The following is a 20636-nucleotide window of genomic DNA, read 5'->3' as shown; positions in this document are numbered from 1 at the left end:
CAAGAATACATTACTTTTAGTCTAAATTTCAAATATGGTTCTTAAGTTTTTTTTGTTTGTCCCTAAAATAATCCTTATGCAACTCTTTATTGCATGGATGGTCCTTACGAAGTAAACATTGCATACAAATGGTCCTCACTATGGATGCTCATTATATTGTTATGTTAAGTCGAAAGAATTTTGGATAAAGACCACTTTTTCCATTTGTAGAAACTTGCCAATGACCATTTGTGAAATATTTCGATGTTAGTCTCTAACTTTTCTCTATTTACATTTTCAACCTTCTTCTTTACTTTTTTTCATTCATTTTTCTTTCAAAAACTTCCTTAATTTTTCACAACTTTGTTATTATATATTTTTTAAAAGTTAGGATTATAGAATTAGTTTTTCACAAAAATGTTTTACATGGAATCTTTTTATAGAATATTATTTTTATGAAATATATTTGTTTTTACATAAAGTGTAATATTTATATAAATAAAAATTTAAAACTTATAAATTTTAATCATCATGCAAATATATTTTATTTAATATATATATATATATATATATATATATATATATATCTATATATATATATATATATATATATATATATATATATATATATTGTTTTCTAGACTTTATCTAAAATATTCAAACTATAATACATAATTAAATATATTGATTTTTTATTTTTTATGTAAAAGAATCAAGTATAAAAACATCATTTTATTACTTTTTAATTTTTATATTATGCAATTTTTAAAATTTATCTTCATTTATCTTATACAAGTAAATTGATATGTTATTATAAACAAATATGTTGTTATAGAAATAATAGAATACTACTATTTAATTTTAAATATATAAGTGTGCAATTTTAAGTTAAAGATAAAAAGATGTTTTTGTTTTGATTTCATAATATAAGGAGTGTAAATTTTATATTGGTTCGATATAAACTTTTGATAATATATTTTAAAAAAATATTTAGTTTAATCAAAATTTGAATATAATCCTTAATTTAAAAAAAGAAAAACATATATTAGCTAATGATTAACTATACTGCAACGCATCTTAAAATAATTAATCATATGAATAATATGATGCTAATTATGTGTAGTTCGTTTTATTTAATCCAAAATAAATTTCAAAATGGAATTAATGCTCTATTAAATCCGTTTAATATGACATTAAATCTGTTTAATTCATGTTTTAAAACTATATAAAATATTTTTATTTTCCATTAATGAAATGAATTAAACCGAATTAATATGATAATATACATATGGTTAATTATTTTAGCATGTGGAGTAACGTAGTTAATTATTAGCTAACAAACACTTTTTAATTTTTCTTTTAAAAGTTTATGTCTTATTACGGAATATATCTAAAATTTGATAAAATTATATAACTTTTTAAAATTAAATAGCAAAATTTTATATCGAACCAATTTAAAATTTACCCTACTTGTATTCTAAAATAAAAAAATGAAATATATTTTTATCTTTAACTCAAAATAACATATTTATATCTTTAAAATAAAATATTAGCATATTATTATTTCTATAATAACATATATTTTTTTATAATGACGCAACATATTTTTCTCATCAAAATAAATATGTTTGTATAAGATAAATGAAGATAAATCTTAAAAATATCATCATGTAAAAATTAAAAAGTAATAAAATGATATTTTTTTACTTAATAATATTGAATTATGTATTGTAGTTTGAATATTTTAGATAATGTTTAGAAAACAAATATATATATATATATATATATATATATATATATATATATATATATATATATATATATATATATATATATATATAAAATATTTGCATGATGATTAAAATTTATAATTTTCAATTTTTTATTTATAAAAATATTACATTTGATGTAAAAACAAATAAATTTCATAAAAATATTTAATGTAAAACATTGTTGTGAAAAAAATAATTTTTAAAATCCTAACTTTATAAAATATATAATAACAAAGTTGTGAAAAAATTATGAAAATCTTTTAAAAGAAAATTGAATTAAAAATAGTAAAATAATTATAAAAAGATAAAAATGAGTGACTAACATCGAAATATTTTACTAATGGTCATTGTGTAAAATATCACAAATGGTCCTTAGGCAAATTTCACAAAATAAAAGAAATGGTCCTTATCTGAAATTATTTCAATATAACGGAATTATCTAACGGACATCCAAGGTAGGGATCATTTGTGTGTAATGTTTATCTATGAAAAAAAAAACTCACATTAGGTTTGAATTAACAAATGATTTATTTAAATAAGTGGTTATGTCATTTCTATGATTGCAAGTGCTTCAACTACACCACTTTTGTAAGTATTTAACGGTTTATCCAATTTCTGAACATTGTATATGATTTATTTAAATAAGTGATCTTTTGTATATTATTAGCAACAATCCATTAATGTTTTGCAAAAGGTTTGAATTAACAAATGTTTTTTATTGAATAGTCTTAATTACGGATAATGACAGTTTTATCATTTCTTTAATTGTACTTCCATTTTCTTCTTATTTTGAAATTATAGATTGTTATACCGTTTTCTTCTTTAGCTATATCAGTATAACTTCAAGAACACAACAGCCCCCCCCCCCCCCCCCCCCCCCCCCCCCACACACACATTCTACTTTTCATCCTAAAGTATGTTAGATAGCGAAGTATGTTGCTAATTTTAGCATTATGTCCAAATCTAAACTTTTTTTTTTAAATGTCGCTACTGTCACATAACAGCTAATTTTGCAATATTAACGGGTAGATTTTGCAAATAAAAAAATGAAAGTATAATTTAAGAATAAAACCCCAAGTGGTTTGTAATTTTCTCAAATTTTTTTAATCATCACTAAACACCTACACACTTTAGTGTATATAGTGTGTGTCTGTGTATGTAATGGGTTTGCAGGTTTTTCATTTTTGATGCTTCTTTGGATACACAGTCAAGTTAACTTTTCTACACTTTAACAGCTTCTGTTTATTAATTTCATTGTTTGTCCTCAACACTTGTTTTGTTGTTATTGAAGGATGTTAAAATAAGATTAATGTATGACTCTATGTTGGTGTGTGTAATGAGTTTGAAGGGATATACTAAAACCATTTTTCGATTATTTTAATGTGTTGTTTGATTAATTTTAACCGAAGGAATTAGGTTTTTTAACCAATTTTTTTACATATTCTATAGAAGGGAGGGTATGTTATTTGCCAATGTGTGATTGTCCTTTGTGGAGAGTATTGCCTTCCAATACCTTGAAGATATTATAGAACAAATTTAAATGGTGTTATGAAAATGAGACGGAAATCGCACCAAACCTTGTCAATTATGTTTACTTTTATTTTTTTGTTAATTAAAGCTAATAATACATTTTCCTATGACATGTTAGTAACATCTAAATTTATTATTTGGTTATTGGGCTAATAAGGTGCTATTGGATTGGGTTTGCTATTGAACTAAGGAGTTGTATGAAGAAAGAAGTTTCTATGAGAAGGACCAATGTTCGAAAGTTTTTTCTGGTGGGTTGTGGCTCACATACGTGATAGTTTATGTGAGGAAGGTGCGAATCCGTCTAATCGAATTCATCTCTGGATTAAACCCGGTGTATATTGGAATTGTTAAATGGAGGACTTAAATTAATCTTTGTTGAATTGGTTATGTTTGTGAATGAGAAAAAAAAAAACTTGAGGTGATGATAAATGGTGATATGGTGAATAACTATTGGAATGATAATGATGTAATATTAAAGAATCCAACTCAAATTTTAAAATTTACAAAAAAAAAAAAAAAAAAAAAAAAAAAACCCGATATTTTTGTTAGAATCCGATTTTATAAAGAAAACTTTTTGCAAATATATGCTTAATAATTATAATTTTATACTATCTATGTTATAAGATCTATTTATACATTATTCAATAATATAATATATGTTATAATACTGTTTATTTTTCAACGTTTTTTATTTTATAAATAGCAGAAAATAAGTTACACTAAAAATAATAGTTTAATAATTTTCAATAAACAACATATAAATAACAATAATATTTAATATACATTACTTTAATTAATATATCTAAAAATATAATATAATTAAAAAATGTAATATTTTATTTATAGATATGATTGTATTTTAATATGTTATATTTATTTACAAGGTTAGAAATATTATATGATTTTAGTTTTAGATATTTATAAAAGTAACGTTAATATTATTTAGTTGTATTCAAATTTGAAATAGAAACTTTGTAATTATATAATTTTTGACTTTAAGTTTGCTGATATATTTTATTATTTAAAACGAGATATATTCATATTGGATTAAAATGTTTAAATTCATAACTAAATTGGTTGGATTGCTCTCCTACCAGAAATAGCTATAATTGGTATTGGCAGAGAAAAGAAATGATTTATTAATATATTATATGATTAATATATTAATTAGAAATAGATATTTGATTTGTTAGGTTATTATGTGATTAATGAATTAATATGAGATCAATAGTTAAATAATTGATTTGTTAATTTATATGAATAAGAAATGAATAAGAAATGAATAAGAATTAATTTAGAATTAATCAGATTTATTTGGAATTAATTTCTAGATTAATTGAAATTAGTTAAAGGTTTAAGGGTGAATCGTAAATGTTTAATAGTTGAACAAAAGAAACAATTCTAGAACCATCCATGGTATTGATGATTTTGGAGGGGTTTCGAGAAGCATCCTGCTGTAAATAAGGACATGAATTGAATTGTGATTATTTAATTAATTCAAATATGAATTCATCTGCAAGTTACCTAAACTATAAATATGACTCGTTGGCTTGCAAATGTCATTTAAACTTTTCCAATAAGCTTAGAGCAGAAATTTCTTCCTACATCATCTCTCTCATCTTTACTCTAGGGTTTCTAGGGTTTGGGTGTGAGCCATTAGAGGAATCGTATTTTTGGTGCTTGCTTTCCGAAGTTAAAGGAAGGATTCAAGGGTATTGTTTACTATAAAAACTCAAAGGTGTGTAACTCTCATCTTATGATTTTTTAATATAGCTATGTTTCTTGTGTTTCATAGTATGTTGCTATTAATTTTAAAGGCATGGATCCTTAGGTTGCATTTACCATTAAGTGTGAAGTGTAATTTCGCAAGTACAATGATTTTGCAACCTTAAATTTACATCAATGGTATGAGAGCTTTGGTCTTACAATTGATTGTGCATGAGATGAATCAAAACAAAAGAAAAAAATATCACAAAGGACCACACCGCACCCTTGGGTTTTTTCGATTTTCGTGTCCTTATCTGCTTAATCCGAATGTAGGTTTAATTTTAGTGGTTATCAGTTCTAAAACTGTTATAATCCGAATTTTTATTCAAAGTAAATAATTAAAACCCTAATTTTGATTTTGAGGAGCTAAATAAGGAAACCTAAATTTTAGATATATAAGATAATTAAAATGTATTATCCTTAAAGGATTTTAACATTTAAATTCTTTAATATTAGTCAAACAATAAATATTAAATCCACAATAGATTTAAATGATTTTATTAGTTTAGTTAATAGTATAATTAAAAGATAATGTTAAATCATAAAATGGTTTAGAAGATTAATTAATTAATAGTTGATGTATATAATTAAATTTAAACCTTCAAAATTTTAAAATGTTTAAAATACACCATATACATATATAAAATGTTTAAATACTATATGTATAACAAAAGTCAATCAAATCTCTAGTACACCTCTTTCATGAAGCCATACTATTAGAGAGGTCTAAGGAAGAGGCTTATAAAATGACTATTGTATGGGTGTCCTTTTCATCCACCGCTTCTTTGTGTGGTGATGGGTCGTTAGTTGAATGGATTTGATAGGACATAATTACATTAAAATTATAATGATATAAAGTTCTAGAGTATTCTTTTAAAAATCTCACTCTGGCTACTTTAGGAAAAATGTGATGTAACATCTATAAAACTCATGAAAATTTTAAATTATTAAAACCAATCCACAAATCATCATTGTTTACAAATAAGTTTTCAAAACATGTTTAATATAAGAGTTTTCCCAAAATCATATATCAAAACACGAGGAGGTGCATGATCACGCATTCGCCTTCCCATGATCATCTGGTACCTGAAACGTCACCGAAAGCTATAAGCCCAAAGCTTAGTGAGTTCCCTAAAGTACCAACACACAAACCAATAACACATATACAATAACAACATACTATGGGTCCAATCAACCATCGAGTTGAAATACCCTATGCCCCTCAACCATCGGGTTGGAATGTCAACATACTATGGGCCCAATCAACTATCTGGTTGGGATACACTAGGCCCTCAACTATTTGTTTGGAATGCCAACATACTATGGGTCCAATCATCCTTGGGACGGAGTACCCACGGGCCCATTTAACCATCGGGTTGGTATGCCTCGTCCTGTTGGCTTACACACAAAGCAGTAAAGCCTCAGCTACTGACCAAACATGTGCACATATAACAGATAATTATCTAACAGTCTATATCCAGTCAAACAGATCTACAGATCACTAAGCATTGCATCACCTTATATACCAGGGCACCGATCTAATAGATAACTACAATACAATAGCATACATAACATGATATTAATCTGTAACGACCCAAAATTTAAGAACAAAAAATTCTTTTAATAAAACATTACTTTAAGCAAAGTCATCATTCCAAAACACAATCTGAGTATAAGTTTTCAAAACACATGTTCATTATCAGAGTAAACATTCCCAGGTTGTCTAATCTATGGTGTGTGCCATGCGATCACCCCGAGCTTTTCCCTCCGCTACCGGAAGTACCTGAAACCAAAACTGAAAACCGTAAGCACGAAGCTTAGTGAGTTCCCCACCCTACCACATACCATGCATAACCACATACTGCACATACTAGGCCACGCTCGCTATCTTGGGCCTCGCCCCTACCTCGGGCCTCGCCTGCTACAATAGCCCCGCCGCTCCAGGCCCCGCCTGGCTTTGAGCCCCGCTCGGATACAGATCTGTTTTACTTAGGCCTCGCCTGTCACAGGGCCCCGTGCGCCAACAAATAATAACACATACACATATCACAGGGCCTTGCCCGCCATCTAATAATATCATATAACATATCACAACACATAAGTTAAACTCATACGACTGATCATGTCCTGCTACTGATGAGTCATCAAACCCCGTCCATGATCCTACTGGTAGTGAGATAAGGGCCCAGCCCACTCTCACTCCTTCTCTAGCTTAGGCCTCACCCCTGTTCTACTACTAATGAGATATGGAACACCATCCACACTCTGCTATGGGTGAGATACGGGACCTCGCCTACACTCACCTCCCTACCAGACACATACATGTATCACACAGACAACAAGTATAGACTATCATATAAACAAATCCTTGGGCACTCGCCTGCTATTAAGGGACCTTGTCCTAAAAATCATACTAGCATACTGTGCCTAGGGCTAACCCCTGGGTCTTCTACTCATAACTACATGGGCCGGCATTGTGGCCTTAGACCCATTCACACAAAGGGAAACTCACCTGCACTGGCTGAACTTGCTGATGATCTCACTAGCTGCTGCCCAGCAACTCACTGAACTCCTGCTCCCCTTACTCCCTGAACTACCAATATCAAAGCAACACTGAGCCTAACTGACCCCCGAAAGACAACCAAGTCAACTCTAGTCAAAGTCAAAGTCCTGGTCAAAGTCAACCTTCCAAGTCAACCCTACTCACCGAGTCACCCTACTGACTCGGCGAGTTCAAATGTTCAGATTCCTTCCATTCGCGTCTCGGCTCGCCGAGTTAGTCCATGACTCGCCGAGTCTACCGATTTCTGAGTCCTGACCTGTCCAACTCACCGAGTCTCCACCCGACTCACTGATTCTAGTCTCACCTCGAAAGGTTTGGGGTTTCGCAACCTAACTCGCCGAGTCCAAGAACAGACTCGCCGAGTATAAGGCAATCTTCATCTGACTCGACGAGCTGTTCATCCCACTCGTCGAGTTGCTCCTCACCTTCATGCTACTCGCCGAGTCCACTCAAAGGACCCGTCGAGTCCATTCAGATCTCCTTACATGTAGAGTACTTTTGAGTCATACATGGACTCCAAACTGTAGATCTACCCTTCCCAAGCCTATTCCTCACGTAAATTTGCAAACTTTACGTGTAAAGAAGGAGATCTATGCAAAATACACCATAAACTAGGGTTTAAGGCAATGAGGCTCCAAAATCAACTCAAGGGCTGCTACTTTATGCTTCTCAAGACCATAATGAGCTTAGATCTGAAGTAGTAACTTCAGATCTGGCTTCTAACTCAAAAGAGGTAACTAATCATGGCTAGAAAACCCCCAAAACTCACAACCATACTAGATCTAAAGGAGAGAATGACTTAATACCTTCAATAACTCAAAAAAATTCTCCAATCTTCGGATCCAAGGCCAATCCTTGAAGCTTCAATGATTCCCCTTCTTCTTCTTCCTTCAAATCACCCCTCAAATGGCTTGGAAGCTTGAATGAGCAACAATGGGGCTTAGGGTTCGATGTTTTGGGTGAAAGAGGCAGCAAAGGAACCCTAGGGGAGAGAATGAGACGTTTAAATAGGCTCCAAGTCTCGATTTTAGGGTTTTCCTCGCACAGACCAGACTCGCCGAGTCGGTCACTTACTCCTCAACCCGGATCCTGCTCGGACTCGCTGAGTTCATCCTTGGACTCGTCGAGTCTCCCTTAAAATTAAGGTTTTATTTCTTTTCTTGGCCTTCTAAACTTTGGGTGTTACATAATCCAATGGGTCGGCATTGGTGCCCTTGACCCATAAGTATAGTAAGGAAAACTCACCTCGCAAACTAAACAAACCTAATAAGGCCCAACTTCGAATCTCAGCTCTCTAACTGATACCTATTTCCACTAAGTGACCAATTCCATCAAAATCCCAAAATATACAAAATGCCCTCAAGGTCAAACTTGCTCAAAGTCAAAGTCAAAGTCAACTGGTCAAACCCACTAAATCAACTAAGTTAACTCGGTCGAGTCAACTCAACCGAGTCAAGTCAACATGATTGGCCCATACAAGTACGTCGGGCATACTCCGGAGGTACGCTTAGCGTACGCGAAGCCTCACATTACACCATCATCAGGGCGGTTGACCAAGTATGCGGGGCGTACTCTTATGTGTGTAGGGTGTACCCTCGCAGCCTCCAAACTCTATTTAGTGCTTAATGGCTTAAGCACTTAATCCAATACTTTAGATCTACGGTCCAAATGCACCCTAGTTTCATAAATTTTGCAACTTTATGGCTATACAAGTCCACAAAAGTGCTTAGCACAAGGTCTTAATCCATTAAGACCTTCTACAGGATGAATGAAGCAATTCTAGCAATTGGGACCTCATTTTTATGGCAAAGGACCCTTCCTAGGGTCTAAAAGGACATATCAAAATGACAAGAACAAACCATGGACAAGATGGGACCATTGGGACAAGAAAAGCAACATAAAACTCCCAAAAATGTGATCTAATAACCATGACAACAAGGTATAGACTTTATACCTTTTGGAGCTTCTCAAGAAGGCAAAGATCTCAGATCCCCAAGCTTTCTTCCACTTCAAGGCTAATTAATGCAACCTTTTCCTCCTTCCACACACCAAGAGTATACTCTTGAGTTCAAAACACACACTAAGAGGGCAAGGGTTTGCAAAAACATCTCAAATAATGTGGAGGTTTAAATGGTGAAGGGAAATGAGACATAATGTTGCTTAAATACCACCCAAACCCTAAAAATTAGGGTTTTCTCCTGAAGCTAGTACGCCCCTTGTACGTAAGTGTACGCCCAATGTACTAAGGTGCGCCCTAGTACGCTTAGCATGCACACTTCTCTGCATGGCATACTCCTCCTGCCATACTTACAAAATTGTCACCAGGGATTCCAAGCATAACTTCTTGGACTTAGGGACCAAAATGTCATGAAATAGAATTATACGGATGAATTTAGAAGTACCTGAACATTAGGATGTTACAATTCTCCCCCACTTAAACTAGACTTCGTCCTTGAAGTCTGTTGTAATGAATAACTCAGGATAATGCTCCCATACCTCAGCCTCCAACTCTTAGTTCCACTCGGGGCCCCTCTGGTGCTACCAGCATACCCTTAACAAAAATATTTCCTTATTGCACAAAACTTTATCTTCCCTTCCAGAATAACCACCAACTTCTCAACATAGTTCAGGCACTCGTCGACCTGAATATCATTTAAGGAAACCACTATATCCTCATCTAATACGTAATTTCGCAGTTGCAAAACATGGAAAGTGTTGTGAATCTGACTAAGCTCCTCAGTAAGATCCAACCTTTAAGCAACCTTGCCAACCCTCACAATCACCCGAGAAAGGCCCAATATACTAGTGACCTAACTTCCGTCTCTTCCTGAAGCGTATCACACCTTTCGAAGGTGAGACCTTCATTAATACCATATCATCGACCTGAAACTCAAACTCAGATCGAAACCGATCGACATAGCTCTTCTGCCAACTCTGAACGGTCTTCAGTCTCTACCTGATCTTTTGAATCAGCTCTATGGTCTGAAGGACCACTACGATCCTCCCTATAACCCTGTGACCAACCTCGCTGCAATTAACCGGGGTACGACATCTCTGCCCATACAATAGCTCGAAAGTCAGAGCACCAATGATGGAATGATAAATGTTGTTGTACGAAAACTCTATAAGGGTCATGTAGGAGTCCAAGATCCCAATGAAATTGATAACAAAGGCCTGTAACATATCCTCAAGGGTATGTATCGTCCACTCACTTTGGCTGTTGGTATGTGGATGATAACCAATGCTAAAGTGCAACCGTGTGCCTAGTTCCTGATGGAACTTCTGCTAAAAACAAGAGGTGAACCGAACATCATGGTCTGAAACAATGGAGACCAGAACCCCATGGCGAGCAACGATCTTGCGAACATACACATCGGCGAACTTCTCGGCCGAAGAACTCTACTGAATCAGCAGAAAGTGGGCACTCTTGGTCAATTGATCCACAATGACCCATATAGCATCAAAACCCTTTACCGTCTTCAGCAACTTGGTTATAAAATCCATCTATATCTGCTCTAATTTCCACATGGGAACATTTAGAGGCTGCAACTTGCCATGTAGCCTTTGATGCTCAGACTTGACCATCCTGTAGGTCAAGCATCTCTCCACATAACATGCTATCTCCCTATTCATACATGGCCACCAATAGCTCAATCTCAAATCTCGATACATCTTGGTGGCCCCAGGATGAATAGAAAAACGAGACTTGTGAGCCTCTTCTAATACAACATGCCTGATCCTACCAAAAACTGGAACCCAGACCCGATCACACCGAGTCAACAACCTATGGCTATCTATGACAAATATGTCAACCTCACATATGATCCTATCCTACTTCCAACTCTCTTTCCAAAATCCCTCGACCTGAGCCTCCCTGATCAATGCCAAAAGCGGGGAGTCAACTGATATCCTTATACACGTCATGCTCTATGAAGACCCATCCGAATTACAGATCAATGCATCAGCCACTACATCCGCTTTACCCGGGTGGTAAAGGATCTCACACCCATAATCCTTTACTACGTCCAGCTACCTGCGGTGTCTCATGTTAAGGTTCGACTGATCCATAATATGCCTCAGACTCTTGTGATCTGTGTAGAGAGTACAACGGGCCCCATATAGATAGTGTCTCCAAATCTTTATGGAAAAAACCACTAGACCCAAAACCAGATCATGAGTGGGATATCACGTCTCGTGCGAATTTAGTTGCAATGAAGCATACGCAATCACTTGTCCTCTATACTTGAGGATCGTCCCCAAACCAGTGATGGAAGCATCATAGAATACCATGAAACCCTCAACTCCATCCAGGAGGGTCAATACCATGGTCTCACATAAAATCTGACCAAGGGTATAAAATGCAGAATGTTGTTCAGGGCCCCATCGAAAATATACTCCCTTCCTCGTCAGACGGGTAAGGGTTACTGCAATCTTGGAGAAATCCTAAATGAATCTCTGATAGTACCCTTCCAAACAAAAGAAACTCTTGATATCCAAGGGAGATTTCGGAACCTCCCGCTGTATCACGGCCTTGATCTTGGCCGGATCGACCAAAATCCCATCCTGGTTAATAAGGTTCCCTAAGAACTGTAACGCCCGGGTTTCAGGGCTAAGCATTTTTGTCAATGTAATAGTCTAGGTCAACTCTTGTAACTCTATTTGAAGTAATAAAGATGAAATATTTGAGTATTATGTGAATTATGTGTATTTATGTGCTTATTATTTAATTATAAATGTATAATTAACAAAGAATAAAAATAAGCATCAAAATTAAAGTGTGGTATAAGCCCTATATCTCTACATAAAGTTGTAGTGGTCTAAACAAGGATTCCGAGGATATAAAGAACACCGAAATCCGAGTTATAACGAAGAAGTTATGACCCGTCGAAGTTTCGCGACAAAACCGACACGATACCGAGAAGCGTAAATAGTGAACTTACGATATAGCGAGATTTATCCTTAGCGATCTAAACGAAAGTTGTAGAATATTTTAAACTAAGAACATCAATAAAAAGAACGCCCAAATCTGACTTCGTATGAAGAAGTTATGATTTTTCGAAGTTTCGAGTTAACAGTGTACAACTCGAAATTCGAATATTAGATCGAGCGGTTTTTAGCCGACATGACCTAAACGAGAATCTAAGATCTCATTAAAATTAGAATAACGAGAAAACGATGGGCGCAAACGGATGTCGGATGAAGAAGTTACGAGGATTTAACAGACCAATCCTGTCCCAGCCCGATAACAATATAAAATTTAAAATCCAATCAAAATTAGACGATAGAGTTTGAACGAAAGTTGTAGAGTATGTTCCTACCTTCGCGTGGATATAAAGAATGTTGAAAACGGAGCTCGTATGCAAAATTTACGAATTATTAAAGTTGAGTGTGCAAATTGCGAAATCTAATGCGAGATGGATGACGTGGCCGCATCTGGGTTGTCGCTTGTTGACCAAGGCTTCGCTTCGGATTGTGACACATTACCCTTTGCATTATGTCCCCCGTACGAGGTTCGGTACGCCCCGCGTACCTCCGGTCTTATCCGGGTCTTCTTCCGAGTGCGAGCCAGCTGTGCAAAGCTAGCACCTATATCCGGAGCTATGCCCCGCGTAGAGCTCTGAACGCCCAACGTAGCGAGGCCCTCGCGGCTATAAAAGGAGCCCTTTGCCTCCATTTTCACACCAAAAATCACTTCTCTCTCTAATTTCTTTCTCTCTCTAGGTGCCCTAAACCCTCCTAAACCCTAGATAAGGACCCTAGCACCCTAAGGAAGCCCCGAGGCTCCCGGAGTCCCGAGAAAAAGGAGTCTTTCGGTTTCAAAACGCTGCTCCAATTAAGTTTTGGTTTTCAATAAAATTCATTGTAAGTGTGCTATGCTTACGCAATTTTTTATATAACTTTCAAATAATTATAGGAATGTTATTAGGTCCTTAAAATATTTATTTGGAATATTATTATGAGTTATATTGAGTGTTATTAACGCTTATATAATAATAATAATAGTCAGGAAATTAATTTGTCGCGATCATCGTTAGACTAAACCCTAGTGGTATCGATACTAGGTTTTATCGAAGGAAAATCGTTTTGAGAGTATCGAAGCGTTGTCTAAGTGCTGAGTCACCACCTTTCAAGTGAGTGCATAGTACTTTCAGCTTACACATAGATATGAAGTATTTTATATAAATTACGTGCTATGTGTTCATATTATCTGAATACTTGCTATCTGTGCTGAATGAACGTTTTATACATGTTTTCAATGATTTAAACTGTATATGTATTTTATATCTACAAAATGTGTTGGGTAAAACATGGGTAGATGTAATAGTTGTTGTGTGACAAAATAAAATAATGAGAGGCCTCGTTATAGATGTTATTGATGATCCAGTCATCTAGCGGAGTATAGATGACGACCACGAACTATTCTAGACAGTCCAGTGGAACACTAGCAGGCTCGCAACCTGTAGGTGTTTATTCGAACTGTGTGTTTATTTGAACTGTATGCTCACCAGATGTACTCCATCCCCCACATGGTTGCCTTAAGGACATTTGTTGCTGAGGAATCCCCTAAACAGTAGTGTCCATCCCGATGATAATCCTTAGGATAGGTCCCTTATGATAGATGCTTAGGGACGTAACGTGAGGATAACGGGAACGGGTAATCGGGTTTGTTTAATTTAATGAAGTTAATAAACTTATTTATTGTGGGTTGAAAACCCTATGTGCTCACCAGGCTCCAAGTCTGACCCACTCAGTTTTATGTATTACAAGTAGTGGAGCTTGAGCATAGATATGATGTTTGGACGAGGGATCACGGATATAGGCCTGTAGATATGAAATAATGCAGTAAAGCTTATATTGTACTGTTTATGCTTTTGATCTGTACGAACATGACATCCCGAGTATTTTATTGAAATACATTTCTATGGAAATGCTTTTGATAAATCTTTATCATATTTTGTTTTGGGACAAATTCTGCAACACTTTTATTTAAAATGTTACTCTGATTTTAAACAAAGCATAAACAAACCGGTCTTTTCTGGCCGTGATTTTGGGGATGTGACAGTTGGTATCAGAGCATTAGTTTAAGTGAACTAGGAATTTGTAGGAAATTTCTAGACTTAAACATAGAATGCTAAGCGATGATTGTGAGGTGTGAGCACTAGCTTATTTTAGGAATTATGCCTAAAATGCTTTTATGTACTAAATGCTTTGTGCCTGATATGTTGTTAATTGTTCAGATCTATGGTCTGTGGCCGACCGGATCTAGAAACCTTATGTGTTTAGGATTCTAAATGTACGACTACGATATTATAACTAGCATGTAAATGTTTCTGGGTGATAAGGACGACTTGAACATCAGTCCTAAATAAAGATCTAAATTCACCTTATTCGGTGTATATATCAAGATGGCAAGGAGCCGTAGCGGAAACGTGAATGCAAATGGGAACAGAAACCAACCCCCAGTAATTGAACAAATACCAGTTGTGGTAGCTGCTACTGAGCCAGTAACGATGGCCGGAGTGCAAGCGATGATCCAGGCGATGTTGGATCGTCAAATGGAGGAAACCAGACTTTTGCTCCAGCAAAATCGAGAGGACGCCACTATTCAGATCGAACAGCCCGAATTGAACGAAGGGCAGACTGAGGAAGGAGACTACAGTGGAACTGTTGGTCAAGTCAACCCACCAATAGTTCAACAAAATAACCAAGATGACGGATTCGAGAGAAATGGATGCAAGTACAAGGATTTTTAGACTTGCAAGCCATCGACTTTCACGGGAAAGGAAGATCCAATCAGGATCATGGATTGGATCTCGGAAATGGAGTTAGCTTTCATGACATGCGGTTGTAGAGGGAAGCTACAGACCACGTTTGCAGTGCGTCAATTTCGAGGAGGCGCTGTATGTTGGTGGAATACCTTGGGGAAGACTTTAAGCCCCAACAAGCCCTTGCAACTGACATGGGCAAAATTTCTAGGGCAATTCAAACGAAAGTACTGCTCAGCTCAAAACATGCTCGAGTTAGAGAACCAGTTTCTAACCCTGAAGAAGGGAAGCATGTCAATCGATGAATACATGAACAACTTCACAGAAAAGATGGAATTCGCCTTGCATCTTGTTCCGAATGAGGTGACGAAAATTGATAAGTTCACAAAGGGACTTCCATGGGAGTACGCGGTGCCAGTGCGTCAGGCACCTACTCTAGAGGCAGCTATCTAGGTTGCCAAGTCTATGGAGGACATGATTAAGGGAAGAGTTGCCAGCAAAGTCGAGGTTGGTGAGAAGAGGAAATTTGAAGGGTCTGCTAAACCCAACAAAAGAAGAGCAAGTTCGGTTCAAAGAAGTTCGGAGGAGGAAATGAATTTAAATGGTGCGAGAAGTGCAAGAAGAAGCACTCGGGAAAATGTGGTGAGGAAGTAACCTGCTACAAGTGTGGGAAAACGGGGCACTATGCCAATGAGTGCACCACCAACAAGAAGGTGTGCTACGAGTGCCGTGAAGAAGGGCATATTGCCAAGAATTTCCTAAAGAAGAAAGATGCAGGAAGGCCCAACATTCCACCGAAGCCGAAGGCAAGAGCCTTCCAGATGACGCTCGAGGCTACGAAGGAGGCAGCAGACGTCACTTCAGGTACCTTTCTTGTGAATGGTTTGCCTGAAAATATACTATTTGATTCCGGAGCCAGCTACTCTTTTGTGTCGCATAAATTTAGTGGGAAATTAGCATTACCTGTAGAAAAACTTGATAACGCCCTAATTGTAGAAGTTGCCAGTGGAAAATTGGTACCTCTTAGTAATCGTATTAGGAACATCGTCATTGACCTAAACGGAAACGAATTACATGAGGAACTATTACCCATAGAGTTAAACGGTTTCGACATCGATTTGGGTATGGATTGGCTTAGCGCCAACGATGCCGAGATATTATGCCGAAAGAAGATATTTAGGATGAACCCACCCGGAAAGGAATCATTTATGGTGTACGGGGACAAACGCAGAGTGAATTCTGGAATCATCTCCCTGATGAAAGCCAGGAAATGTTTGTCCAAAGGTGTAACATCCTGGAATCGTAAGAGTGGAGTTGAAGGGCTAAAAGTGTAAGTTTTAGAGGGTGACTCGGCGAGTCCATGGATAGACTCGGCGAGTTAGGTCGCGACTATGGTCGCGTATCAAGTGGCCTACTCGGCAAGTCCAAAGATGGACTTGGCGAGTAGGTGCTGTATGGAGAAAACCCTAATTTTCGGGGTTAAGCCCTATATAAAGAGCATTATACCCCTCCACAACCTCCCTTATTCCCCCCTTGAGTTCCAGAAACCCTAAATTCGTGGAGAGTCCCATTATTGAGCAAATTAGAGCTTGGAGAGGTGTTGTTTGAAGAGATCTTGAAGGAGAAGTGGCTTGGATCAAAGGGCTTTGTGTGGATTCGAGTTTGGTTGCTATTGAGGCATCTTTTGGAGGTAATACTCTTGTTCTTGGGCTGTGTTTTCCTAGATTTTCATTTTGGAGTTGTGTGGGGGGCTTGGTTGTGTGGTATCTTGATGTTTGGGGTATGGATCTGAGGTTGCTACCTCAGATCTGGAGTGGAGAAGATCTTAAGAGCATTAAATTCCCTGTTCTTGTGTTGTAAATGGAGCTATCATGTCTCGAACCTTGGTTCTAAGGTGAATAAGGCCTAGATCTCTTTAGATTCACGTAAAGTTTGACACTTTACGTGATGGATGGATTGTAGGAGGTTGGATCTATGTTTTGGATCAATTGCATGGCCTGAGATGCTTCTGTATGGATTCAGACCATTGGTACTCGTCGAGTCACATGGGGCGACTCGACGAGTTGCTTGAAGATGGCCTGGAACTCGACGAGTTGGAAGAACAACTTGGCGAGTAGGTTGAAGATAGCCTTGGACTCGACAAGTCCATTTGGACTCGGCGAGTCTTGTCGAGGAAGTCCCAATATTTCTGGTTGAGTCGATGAATCGGTGAGCCAAGGGATGACTAGGTGAGTTGGGTGTAAGTGGACTCAGAGTTGTTGGACTCGACGAGTCTTGGGGTGACTCGGCGAGTTGGGTCGCTGATTGAATGAAGTTCTGAGCATATGGACTCGGCGAGTCATCGGGTTGACTCGGCGAGTAGGGTCAGTCAGGGGTTGACTTTGACTTGTCCAAGGTTGACCAGTTGTCTTCTAGGGGTATTTTGGTAATTAAGGGTATTTACTAAGTTGTATGTTTTGATCTTCAGTGGAGGAGTTCGTATCAGAGTTCGGAGCAGCGGGATCTTATCCTTTCAGCCGACAGTTTCGAGGTGAGTTATCCTCACTATATCAACAGGGTCTAAGGCACCAAGGCCGGCCCTTTATTGGATTGAGATTTGGATATGGTTATTATGTTATTGTTTGATGTGTCTGCATCCTGGTAGCTAGGATGATACATGCTAGGAGACCTTGTTAAGGTCAGTTTCCCGATAGATATAAAGTGATGATATGCTAGTGACCGGTTAGGTCGGTAACCCGGTTAGGGTAATGATATGCTATGCGATCTGCTTGCTCATTTGTTGACTATGACTGTTATATGAATGTATGTTTTGTGCACATGGTTGTTTGGACTGGAGATGGGTTGAGGCGGGTCCTGCTTTGTGCTGTAGGCCAAGATACCCAGGACGGAGTGGTTGTTCCGAAGGCCCAGCGAGCGGTCCGGATAGGCTGTAGGCCCCACGAGGGCGGACCAGACGTGCCAAGGCTTGGAGAGTGGACCAGGCCGACTGAAGGCCCAATGTCGGCGGACCAGTCCCACTGTAGACTCAGAGAGTGGACCAGGTGGGTTGAAGGCCCGATGCGGGCAGACCAACCCCACTGTAGACTCGAAGGACATGACTAGACCTGGAGGATGGATCCGATGGACTGAAGGCCGATACGGCGGACCAGTCATACAGTAGACCCGATATGCATGGCTGTTCTATGTTCTGTTATGTTATGTATGTTTTATATGTTTTGGACCGGAAGGTCGCAGCCTGGAAGGGCTTATGCATGGTTGGTATCTTGGGGGTATCTCACTAAGCTTTCGGGCTTACAGTTGTGGTTTAATGTTTTTTAGGTTCTTCAGGAGACCGTGGCAAGGTGAAGGCGCGATCGTACCGCTCCTCATGATTTTGCAGCAATGTGATTCTGGGAATACTCTAATGATTTGTATTGAAAACATTTTTGTAAACATTTTTATGAAAATCGGGTTGTTTTGAAAATTTTAAATTGGTTGTATTTTTCGTATGTTACAAGTTGGTATCAGAGCCTTGGTTTGAGTGAATTGGAGGAACACTTCTGTGACTCCAGTCTCAAATCGAGGAGGGTTTTCAAAAAGAGAATTTAAAAATGGTTTTAAAAATAAGTAAAGGAGGACGCGGAGGTACGATCAGCCGGAGCCAGTAAGTAACCCCAAAATACCATACATGACAATTGTTTTCTTGAGCTTTGATAGAACAGCATGCTAGAGTTAGGCTAGGGATCTTCAGGATTTCTTGATGAGTTGCCTGATTTATGATGCCTGCTAGCCTAGGGTTCCTTGTGAGAGATTTCTAGTGTTCCTCTAGTTGTGAGGATAGAGTGTTGTTATGTATGTCGCTAGGTTGTTGTGGGAGTACTTCATACAAATATGGGTAGGTGTGGAAGGTAGTATGGGCCCGTACTACTGAAAGCACGGACTCATACTCGTATCAGGGAAACCATGACCTCTAGGGTTGGGATGAGAGCTGGTTCCCGAGATAGTGGAATATGTCTGAGATTTGGTGTTTTATTTTCAGTATGGAGATTTCAGGGCACGCTGGGAGTGGATCTGGGTCAGGATTAGGAGCAGGAGAGGGAGTTCCGGGTGGGTCTGTACAACCCGAGGTTGTCAGTCAGATGAGTACGCACGAGTTGGATGCGAGGATTTGTGAGATCCTGCATGATGAGGTTGCTACATTGTTTCGGGCTGAGCTGCCGGAGTTGTTTGGGTCGATCAAGACCGCCATGGTTGAGTATTCTGATGAGCATTATGCGGCTCTCACGGAGACGGCTGCCGCGGCGGCTACCGCAGCAGTAGCAGCGGCAGGGGGAGGAGCCAGTAGAGGTTTTCAGTATCGAGACTTCGATAATACGAAGCCTCCCACTTTTGATGGAGTTCAGGATCCGATCGTTGCTATGAGATGGTTATCAGATGTGGAGGGATGTTTCTTCAAGTGTTCATGCCCTGCTGATCAGAGGGTGAGGTGTGCTCTGAACCTGTTAAGGCTCGGGGCAAAGGATTGGTGGAGATTGACCACGGGGTCGTACTCGGATGCGCAGAGGGCTGCGATTTCATGGGATCGGTTCAGAGAGATGTTCAGCACTCGTTATGTTCCGCAGGTCGAGAGGGAGAGGTTGGCTCAGGAGTTCTTGCAGCTGAAACAGGATTCTGAGTCAGTGACGGAAATCACCAGGATGTTTAATGAGAGGGCGATGTTTTGCCCTGAGTTCGCTTCGGAGCAGGCTCAGATGTCCCGATATCTGAGTATGCTAAAGAGAGACATCAGGCAGTTTGTGTCTGCGCAGAGGTGCGAGACCTTGCTGGAGTTGCAGGAGGCCGCCAGGCAGTGTGAGTTAGAGATTGAGTTGCAGATGCGTGAGCTGAGGCAAGCTCCGGTTCAGTCGCAGCCGGCGACGAAACGGTCTAAGACCGTTGATTCCAGGATGGGAGATCAAGGTAGCCACATCTATGGAAAGTGTGGAAGGGGTCACGCCGGGTTTGTCGGTCCGGTGGAGCATGCCGCAAGTGCGGAAAGGAGGGACACTATGCGAGGGATTGTCGGCAGTCAGTGCCGGTTCGGGATTTGAGGATATGCTATCATTGTCATCAGGTTGGACATTTGAAGGTCAACTGTCTACGGCTTGCTGCAGGACCGGTGCAGGCTCCAGCACCGGCTACGTTGAGGATCATAGGTGGAGGCCAGGGTGGAGCGGAGCCCCCAAGGGCTTAGGGTCGTGTTTTTCAGCTTGCTGTTGCGGGTATGTTCTTTATGCTGTT

The sequence above is a fragment of the Lactuca saligna genome, chromosome 5 (assembly GCF_052625555.1).
Source record: "Lactuca saligna cultivar CGN05327 chromosome 5, ASM5262555v1, whole genome shotgun sequence".
Taxonomy (NCBI): Eukaryota; Viridiplantae; Streptophyta; class Magnoliopsida; order Asterales; family Asteraceae; genus Lactuca; species Lactuca saligna.
The sequence above is the reverse complement of the archived record's forward strand: the minus strand, read 5'-3'. Positions refer to the sequence as shown.